Here is a 9,700-nt window from a genome sequence, read left to right as displayed (position 1 = left end):
TGGACGGGGCTCTGAGCAACCTGATCTAGTTGAAGATGTCCCTGCCCACGGCAGGGGGGTTGGACTAGATGGCCTTTAGAGGTCCCTTCCCACCCAAACCTTTCTATGATTCTGTGATTTTCTTGGCCACAAGGGGCTAGTACAACAAGCAACTTCCATGGAAAAGACAGAGGAATCCTTTATAATGGTCTGCTTTCCACTCAGAGATTGGAGGTGCATCTGTTCCTCCTGGAGACACAGGAAAAAACAACAGCCGTGGTCTTGGGTCCAGCGCACGAACTCTCTGAAGGGATAACCGCCCGGTGACGTGAGCCAATGAGCAGAGCAAATCGTGCTTTCCCAGTACATGGGAATTCCTTGAGGAATGCGATGCCTTGATACGCTCTGGGACCTGCTTTTGCTTAGCTGTGGGTCATGGCCTTGCGTCCTTTGCATATCAGCCTCGCGCAGCCAGCCTTGGCTGTAGCTCATGATAGTAGGGTTGGGTCTTGCAGCCATGGATGCTGGGGATGCTTAAGGAGCTTTCCCTCTCTGGTGAGCGTGGCTGAAAGACCTCATCCCTGGCCGACCCTGTGGATTACACCCCATGGGGTGCCTGTGTGCTGCTGGGAGCCGGATCGTGGCCCTGATGGAGGAGGGTGAGGTCCTTGCAGGAAGTCTGCTGGCCATAAGACTTGGGAGGGAATGAAAGGAATCACGACATGAGACGTATCCTAGGACAATCGTGCTGCTCTCCCCTCTGCTCGGCTAATTGCAGCACAGCTGGAAGCATGGTTTACGTTAACTAATCCAGAAACCATGTCCTGTGCCGACCAGTGACCTAACCCGACTGCTCATTGCCAGTGACACCATAAATACTGGTACGGAAGGGCCTCCTTGAGAATCACCCACGCTGAGGACCCTGTTGCAGTCGGCGGCTGGGCTGGGGAGGGCTGATGGACAACATGTGCTGTGCAGGAAGGGGAGCTGAGGCTGGGGGGAACCAACTCGCCAACGGCCCAACGTGGGGTTGGTGTCCTCACCCCCGGATTCGGTCTTGCTTTTGCAGTTTCCCGAGGCCATGGTTGTCCATGGATGGTACTGGGCCTTGATAACAGCACTGGTTGGCCAACCGCAGCCTCAAATATCAGCTGCCTGGCGCTGAGGGACCAGAGACAGAGGTTGGACACAGGGAACATCAGTGAAGCACTGAATAACAACTACCCGATGAGAGTCCTCTTCCCCTGTCTTGAATTCCTCCACACCTCAGGTCTAGGTCCTTTCTAGGTCCACCATCAAGTGGAAAAAGGTTGAACGCGTGGAGGTCGCGCTGTCCTGCATGCAGGAGGTGGTGGCAGCCTGGAGGTCACAGCGTGAAGACTCCTGGGGTGTGAGCACAATTTTGGGAGAGCCGGGCAGGCGGGGTAAGGTGGTGCTGGGTCATCCACCTTCCTTCCTTGCTCAGAGGGGAGATGATGAGTAGATAAATGCCCGTTTATTTGGTATGAACCATTTTGTGCTCTGAGTTGCTGCTGGGCTTTTTGCAGACGACGTGGTGGGATACTGCATATTTACCGGTTAAAAAATGAAGCAAAGCCCAGCCAGCCCATGCCTCGTCCTATTCCTGCTGTCTCCGTGTTCTCCATCCTTTTTCTGCCTTATGTCGGGCAAATCTGGCTCCTTCTTTGCAAATACCATCTGCTGTTGCTGCTGCTCTCCCAACCTTCCTCTTTAATAACTTGCATCTGTACGATAGTCTGTTTTTCTTTGGTTGATTTGGAGCGTGATCGCTTCACTGCCTTTTACCGACAAGTGTGGAAAGCGCTGATATGCTACAAAATGGACAACGATGTCAAATACATCCCCGCAGGGCTCTCCTGGTCACTTGATCTGATTTATCCTCAGCCAGTATAATGGCCTTTTTGAAATTATGATGTTTCTTTCTCCTCTCATTAGAAATGCCACCTCCTGCATCTTTTAATTGTATTCCCTTCTGTGCTCTTTGCGCTCCGGCGTTGGAGAGTGCCTTAGCAGACAGTTGTCTTGACACCCCTCTGTTTGTCTTATGAGAAACTGGGCATAACATGCGCTCGGTCAGGATAAAAGACAGCAGGGTGGGCCGGATTTTGAAGGAGCCTTTGATGGCTGCGTGACACGAAGCAGGAGCGACCCTGGCGTGCCGGAGCAATTGCGCTGGTGTGGGATTCCCGAGCCAGCAGATCGCAGGGTCCTACCTGCTGGAATGATGGAGGGGAGGCTTCATCCCAAGTCGTCAGCCCTTCGGGCCGTGTTTCTGCAGCGGTCCACACCCACGGACAAGGTCAGGCTTTCAAGTGTCTGGCTGCTGCAGAAACATGAAAGGAAATGCCCATTTTTTGACAGCTGCTGAAAAATCCTTTTGTGATGTCCCTGGCCAGACTTTTCCCAAGTTGAGAGCTTCTGCTGCCTGTCCCACGAGCTGAACTCCCTGGACAATTAGGACCATTGTTGCTGCTGGTAAAGAAATGAACAAAAACCCTCTTCTGGGCTGCCGTCAGACTCGACACGTCTCCAAGCCTCCAAAGCAGGTTTCTGCAAAATTTTCTTCTGCAATATTATCTTACAAAACTGAGCAGAGACTGTAGGGCAGAATTTTGTCTCTTAAATGCTTAGGAAATGCTTGGATGTTTCCAAGGACCATCTGAGATGCTCTGGACATGGCTTACGGATGGGGCTTGGGACCTCTGGGAGACCTGTGGTAATGGCAGGTGACCCCCTGCAATGACAGGGGGAGGCGCGGAGGGATTCCGCAGGGTGTTTCATATGGCGCAGGACACTTAGGGTGTGGGCAACTGAATGGGGTGTCTACACATGGAATCTACATTTGAGATGACCTATGGGGGGGGGGGGCTTATGACTCTTTGGTACCTTCAAAAGGGATGAGCTGGCAAAGCTGGGGCTGATGGTTTCAAGAGCGCCTAAAGCCTGTGTTTTTAGGAGAGTTTCAGCACCGACTTCTGGCCTCTGACCATGTTTCTGTGAGTACAACCAGCAGTCAGGGGAGCTGCAGCCCTTTGCAAAATCACCAGCTCTGTCCTCGTATGAGGGATGGGGTGCTGGGCCATGTTGACATGGATGTGGCAAGTCGTACTGATTTCAGCCCGCGTTAATGCTGTTGTGCTGGAATGGGCTCAGTTGCCCACGTGCCTTTGGGGAACTGGGCCAAAGCGATCAAGGGTCATGCACCTTTTGAGCTGATTTCCTATTTTTTTTTTTAGGATTTAGCACAAGCACTTTAAAAAATGGGGAAAAGGCTCCCTTGGTTGCTGCTAAAATCATGACCTCTTCGTGGTGTGAAGGCTCTGTCCTAGGAGGTGCTGGGGGCTGGTTCCCACCGTCTTCTAGCCAGCAGGTCGAGGGAGGTGACTGAAGATGTCCCTGCCCACGGCAGGGGGGTTGGACTAGATGATCTTTAGAGGTCAGGGGGATGGAACACCTCTCCTATGAGGAAAGGCTGAGAGAGTTGGGGTTGTTCAGCCTGGAGAAGAGAAGGCTTCGGGGAGACCTTATTGCAGACTATCAGTTCTTAAAGGGGGCTTATAAGAAAGATGGGGACAGACTTTTTAGCAGGGCCTGTTGTGACAGGACAAGGGGGAATGGTTTTAAGCTAAAAGAGGGGAGATTCAGACTAGATATAATTTTACTGATATATTTTGCGCTGAGGGTGGTGAGGCACTGGCACAGGTTGCCCAGAGAGGTGGTGGCTGCCCCATCCCTGGAAACATTCTAGGTCAGGTTGGACGGGGCTCTGAGCAACGTGATCGAGTTGAAGATGTCCCTGCCCACGGCAGGGGGGTTGGACTAGATGACCTTTAGAGGTCCCTTCCACCCAAACTGTTCTATGATTCTATTCTATGGTTCTATGATCTTACAACGGCTAAAGGGACATGAGCCCCACACTCACTGGGCATTAATTAGACATGGCATAAGCAGAGAAGAGGACACCTGCCCCACTTGCCCCAGCTCTAACTAATGGATTTGTCTGGGACTTTAACGGGGTGACCAGAGGCAGAAAAGGAGCTGGGGGAGACACAGGCAGCGGGAAGCGGCTCTGCATCCAGGACTTGCCTTTTGATGCTACAGCCTCTGATCTCAGCAGGTGCTCTCTCCTCCCCTGCCCGGGGCTCGTTGCCGTGTCTGGGGATTTGGAGCAGGTGCTGGGGCGAATCCCACGGGCCGGCAAACAGCAAAGCCCTCGATGCGATCTCCACCACCACGATTTTCCATTTCCTACTGGCACAGGCATGCGAAAACTTCCCAAGGCAATTCCTGCACCGTTGGCTGGAAGAGGCGAACGATAAAAGAAAGGGGCAGGAGAAAAAAAGGACGGCAAACTCCCGATATAATTTTCCTGTCTGGAAGTTCATCGGTGTCTGTTAGCTGGCTGCAGCTGCTGGATTTGTTCCCATCACACCCCGTCGAGGTGCCAGCCATGTGTTGAAGGTGTTTCACGCACAACGGGACGGTGATCGCAGCCAAGGGCTTTGCAGGAGAGCGCTGGGAGTCACTGCGAGTGCAAGGCTGGGGCTGGACGGGGAAGGCCACAGCTCAGGACCAAGGTGAATTAGCAGAAATTGAGCTTTGCTTTTACAGCTGGCATTAATTTTTCTCCCCCCCTCCTCTGTCCCATCCCTCTCCATGGGTAATGCAGCCTGGAGAAAGGAGGACAGAGCAAATTGCCGAGTGCTGGTTCTTGCTCTCACCAACCCTCATGACTTTTTGTCAGGGGTCTTAGGGATGAGGGGGTGTTTGCTCCAAGCTGCCCTTTCTGCAGTCACACAAAAAGCTTGGCTATCACTCGGAAAAAGTGAGGGAGGAAAACTCTGCCCTCGTGGAGAGTTCAGAGACTCACAAATACAAATCCAGAAGGCCTTCAAAACCCCCAAGGTGGATGAAAAGCTTAGAAAAAAAATGGTCAAACAAACCAGAGCATATTGGTTTAGAAGTCATGAGTCTGAAAAGGGGCCATGCGATGTGTTTGGGGGTGGCTCAGGACCTCCTCATGATGGTTGGGGAAGGTGGCCAGCCTGCTCTCCACCCCAGCAGGACTTCAGAGAGCACCACCAGATTTTGGGCTGTTTTCCAGCCCTGGCAATCCGCGAGTGACCAGAGCTAAGTTGCAGGGTAATTCAGTGGCCCAAATTACCAACCTGGTGCAGGGACACTGCTCAGTCCCTTAAGGAGGTGGCCGGCAGCTGTGCTGAGGACTAGGAGATGGGAGGCTCCTCCTGGGGCTGCCCATGCTTTCCCTGGCTGCCTCTGGAGCTGCTGACCCAATCTTAAGGGCTAGAGAGAGCACATGGAGCAAAACCACTTAAAAAGGAACTTACCTGACCCATTGGTCTATTTTGGTTCCCATTTCCCCAGCTTCCTCGTGAGCGATGCTTGGGAAGGAGGTTACGGTGTGAGCCAGGAGGTAACAGCAGGCAGAGGTTGAGTTATGCTTGTTTTGCAGTACAAATGACATGGGATGGGCACATCACGTTTCGAACAGTAAGTACGCACGTGCTCTTATATTCTTGGGTTTTAAGGCTCCCCCCATAAACCTTGAGAGCCGGAACTATGCTTAAAGAAAAACAGAATTTTTTCATGTAACCACATGATTATAAGGATGGACCTTTTAGAAAAAAGTGACATATGTTGAAACTTGGAACAGCATAACGTAAGGCATTGCCACTTCGGGTGGTGCTTAGACTCCCCTGGATGGTGGCTGACCCATCAGTTTTTAACTTGCCTGTTTGATCAAGAAATAATGAAAAGCTTATCATCCACCCATTCAGCGATCCATGGATGGGTTGTCCATCATTCCCATTCTCTGGACCAAAGGACACAGAGTTGCTGGAAGGTGAGAATGACCTGGTCTTCCCCTTTCTTCTCTCCTCGGCCTTTCCACCTATCACATTTCCATCCCTTGGGTTGGGAGCAGATAGGGAGCCTTTCCAGCAGCAAAGTCTGCAAGGGGCAAAGGACTCCCTGAATCTCGAATTTTTCCCCACCTTGCGGTGAAGTCAAAAGTACTGTGGCATGGCAGATTTTGCATGTGATCTGTGGATGCTGCTAAGTACATATATTGCTTTTTATGTTATAGCTACGTGTGTAAATTTATTTGTGCATCTATTTACATTTCCTCCCACTGATTTGGAGGTAAGATGAAATTCAGGAACAGCTCCAGGAGGCATCCCCTGGTCAGAGATTTGCTCTGGTAAATGCGTGTCCTGGAGATAAATTTTTCTGTAGTTCTTCAATAGCAAATGTCACTGACTTTGGCAAAAAGAACAATCCGGGGCCACTGAACAGTTAAAGAAGTTCTCAGCTCGTTTTCTGGGGGGAAAATGAGGTCTAACCGGAGGAGCTTCAGTTCAGAAGACTTTTATTTAGTGTGCTCTCTGCCCCGCTCCATATGTGGTACCAGACAGTCTTGGTCTACTGAAAGGATGCTGCGTTGATTTGTGCCAGCTGAAAGTCTGGGTCTCTGTCTCTAACTGCTCCTGTTTTTGACATATAATTTAGGATGAGAAAGAAAAAAATCCAAGTGACTGGAGGAGACCGGATTACTCCATGCTCTTGGTCATTCTCTCATACCTGTGGTGACTCCTGGTCAGCTGCTGGTGGTCAACTGGTGAAGGGCGAGATGGGAGCTGGACGTTGTCTCTGGTTTCATGGAAGTCAGAGGTGAAACAATCCAAGGGATGATCTCCCTCTCCCTTGGGCTGTTGCACACCAGTATAATTGCGAAATACGACTACATCCCGCTCCTCTTGGGTAGGGCCCTTGTACACTCTCCTGTTGCACCATGAACCACCCAGATGAGTTGGGACTTTTAAAGAGGTTAATGAATTGCAGTGCTTACTGGATGGTGATGTTTTTGTGACTTCAAAGTTTCCCAGCACTGGCTGATGCATCTGAGAGTGGTTCCTCAGAGCTTCCCGAGTGTCTGGAGGACGTAAGAACATAAAAATGTCCCCATTCAGTCAGAAAACCAGCTCTTCCAGCCAAGTATCCTACTTTAACCAAGGGCAAGTTGCTGATATTCAAGGATAAGTACAGCATGGGCAAATATAAGGTAATCCTCTACCCTCATAGCTTTTGGTGGTCAGTAAATGATGACGTACCTGGGTCTGAAGTTATATCCGGACCACTGGGCTTAGAGACCTCGTTCATGTCTCCTCCGTGAACATATCTCGTCAGCATACTCCTGTGACTGCATTTCTTCAGTCTTCTGTGGCTTGGTTAGTTATGGACCAGGTAAACAAGTGTTGCTTTGTTTTTAAGTCTTGGTACAAAAATAACAATAACCCCCACCCCACCAAGTGCTGCAGCATCTCCATGCTGCAGGAGGGGGGGAGGAGGAAGCCCCATTTCTTCTGTGAGCTCTCCAGGTCCACGAGGACAGGATTTTCAGAGTGTGGATGGGATGTGAATTAGCCTCCTGTAACGATTTCATGAGTGCCATGCAGAGTCAACACTGCCTCTCCGTTCAGCTTCTTTGGACCTGGAACTCCAAGACCTCATTTTTGCCTGTATTTTGCCAAGCTCATTTTCAATTACTCAGATCCTTACCTAGAAGTGTGTCCCACAAAATCAGGCAGCGCAGAGTAAAATCCTGGAAATGCACATGAGAAGGAAATAATAGAATCCTAGAATGGTTTGGGTGGAAGGGACCTCTAAAGGTCATCTAGTTCAACCCCCCTGCCCTGGGCAGGGACACCTTCCACTAGACCAGGTTGCTCAGAGCCCCGTCCAACCTGACCTAGAATGTTTCCAGGGATGGGGCATCCACCACCTCTCTGGGCAACCTGTGCCAGTGCTTCACCACCCGCAGCGTAAAAAAATTCTACCTTATATCTAGTCTAAATCTCCCTCTTTTAGTTTAAAGCCATTCCCCCTTGTCCTGTCACAACAGGCCCTACTAAAAAGTTTGCCACCATCTTTTTTATAAGCCCCCTTTAAGTACTGATAGGCTCCAAGAAGGTGTCCCCGAAGCCTTCTCTTCTCTAGGCTGAACAACCCCAACTCTCTCAGCCTTTCTCCATAGCAGAGGTGTTCCATCCCCCTGATCATTTGAGCTGGACGCAGCACTGCAGGGGGGGTCTCACCAGGGCAGAGCAGAGGGGCAGAATCCCCTCCTTTGATACCCCTCTCCAGCAGAAGATTGCAACTTTCCTACAGAAAACCAAACCCGTTTCACTTGGCCCAGTGAGACCGTTCCTAAACAGCACTTGTCATCTTGTCGTTTCTGGACGGCTCTCCCTTTCAAGAACTGTGTTAAAACAAGACAGCCAGGAATTGCTTCAAGCTTTGTGTGATTTTTTTTTTTTTCCTTCATATTACGATATTTGAAAGAAAAATACCCCAAGAGTTCTAATAAAACTCCTGCTGAATTTATTATGTGATTGTTAGAGAGCAGAAAATGTCCAGTAAAAAGCAGTTTTCAACAACAGACTAACCTACCACAGCTCTCCACAGACTCTATCTGTGGTAGATGAAGCTGTATTAAATAAAACAACATCTTGCAGGCATTTGGATATTGTAAATGTAACTAATAATAGCAAAGCCATGCTGTTATTAATGCCTTTTTCCTCTGGGGTATCTGAAGGACTGAGGAAAACCGAAGGTCAGATGAGATCATTCCACCTAGGTACCACCGGGAAAGGTTTTACATGTTTTTTCCTGAGAGTGTTTCATTTGCAACTGCCTGGCTGCGGGCTTTTGACCTATTGTTCACCGAAATAATGACAGAGAAAAAGAGGAGAGAAGGACTTACTGTTCATCTGTATTTAATGGAGAATTATGGCACGTTTGTGAAGCTGAGGGTGGTTCATGTCCTGGGAGTGCTTGGCAGAAGTTGCAATGGCTTGACGTTTTGCAAAATGGTTGCTTAAGGCGTTGGTGCTACTGGGACTTTGTCCTTCAGAAAACTGAAGAACAGCTAATGTGCGGAGTTTCTTAAGGACCTGTCCCTCTCCCTGCATGAAGCATAACTCTCTGGAGTGCCAAAAATCTTCTGGCAAACGTTTGGAGATGTAAGGATAGGGGTCTTCCCAGGCCTGTCAACACTTTGGTTTAAGAAAGAGAAAAGCTTTTCAGTTGGTCTCCATTGGAGTTGTGGCTGAATCATGCCAAATAAAAAGGCAGTCCAGAAAGTTTATTAATGGAAATGCGTGAAAGTCCCGGGGAGGCCTGAAATAGTACTAAATGCTTTTCTTTCTATGTTAACCCGGGACATCTTGGGGTGCATCTACTCACAACTCGCAGAAGCGGGGCAGATATTTGGGCATTAGGCCTGTGTTAATCTGGATGGTTCCTCTGAATGCTATGGAGGTCATACTGGAAGGCAGTTTCATACTTAAACCCCATGAAGATGCTGCTCTCCTTTATTTGTGTGCTGGCTAAGTCTTGCCGAAGTCACTAGGAGTTTGGCTGATGAAGGACCTTCAAGTTTGGCAGGAGGCGGCGTTTGAACATTCGTATGCCCCAATGATCAAATGTGGATGGCTTTATTGCCTCCAGTGAGGATACAAATCTGTTTTCATTCTGTGGGAATAATAAAAGCAGAAGGAATATTAACCTTCTCGCAGCTTTTTTAATTGCTATTGGCATTTCGGAGATGGAGACTGTGGCCAGGCATCTTGCTGCAAAATGATAAAGAGGCCAGAGCCAGAGACTTTTGAAACTCATGGAA

Source organism: Aptenodytes forsteri, unplaced genomic scaffold, assembly GCF_000699145.1.
Source record: "Aptenodytes forsteri isolate BGI_AS27 unplaced genomic scaffold, ASM69914v1 Scaffold52, whole genome shotgun sequence".
Taxonomy (NCBI): domain Eukaryota; kingdom Metazoa; phylum Chordata; class Aves; order Sphenisciformes; family Spheniscidae; genus Aptenodytes; species Aptenodytes forsteri.
This window is presented reverse-complemented; position numbering follows the sequence as displayed.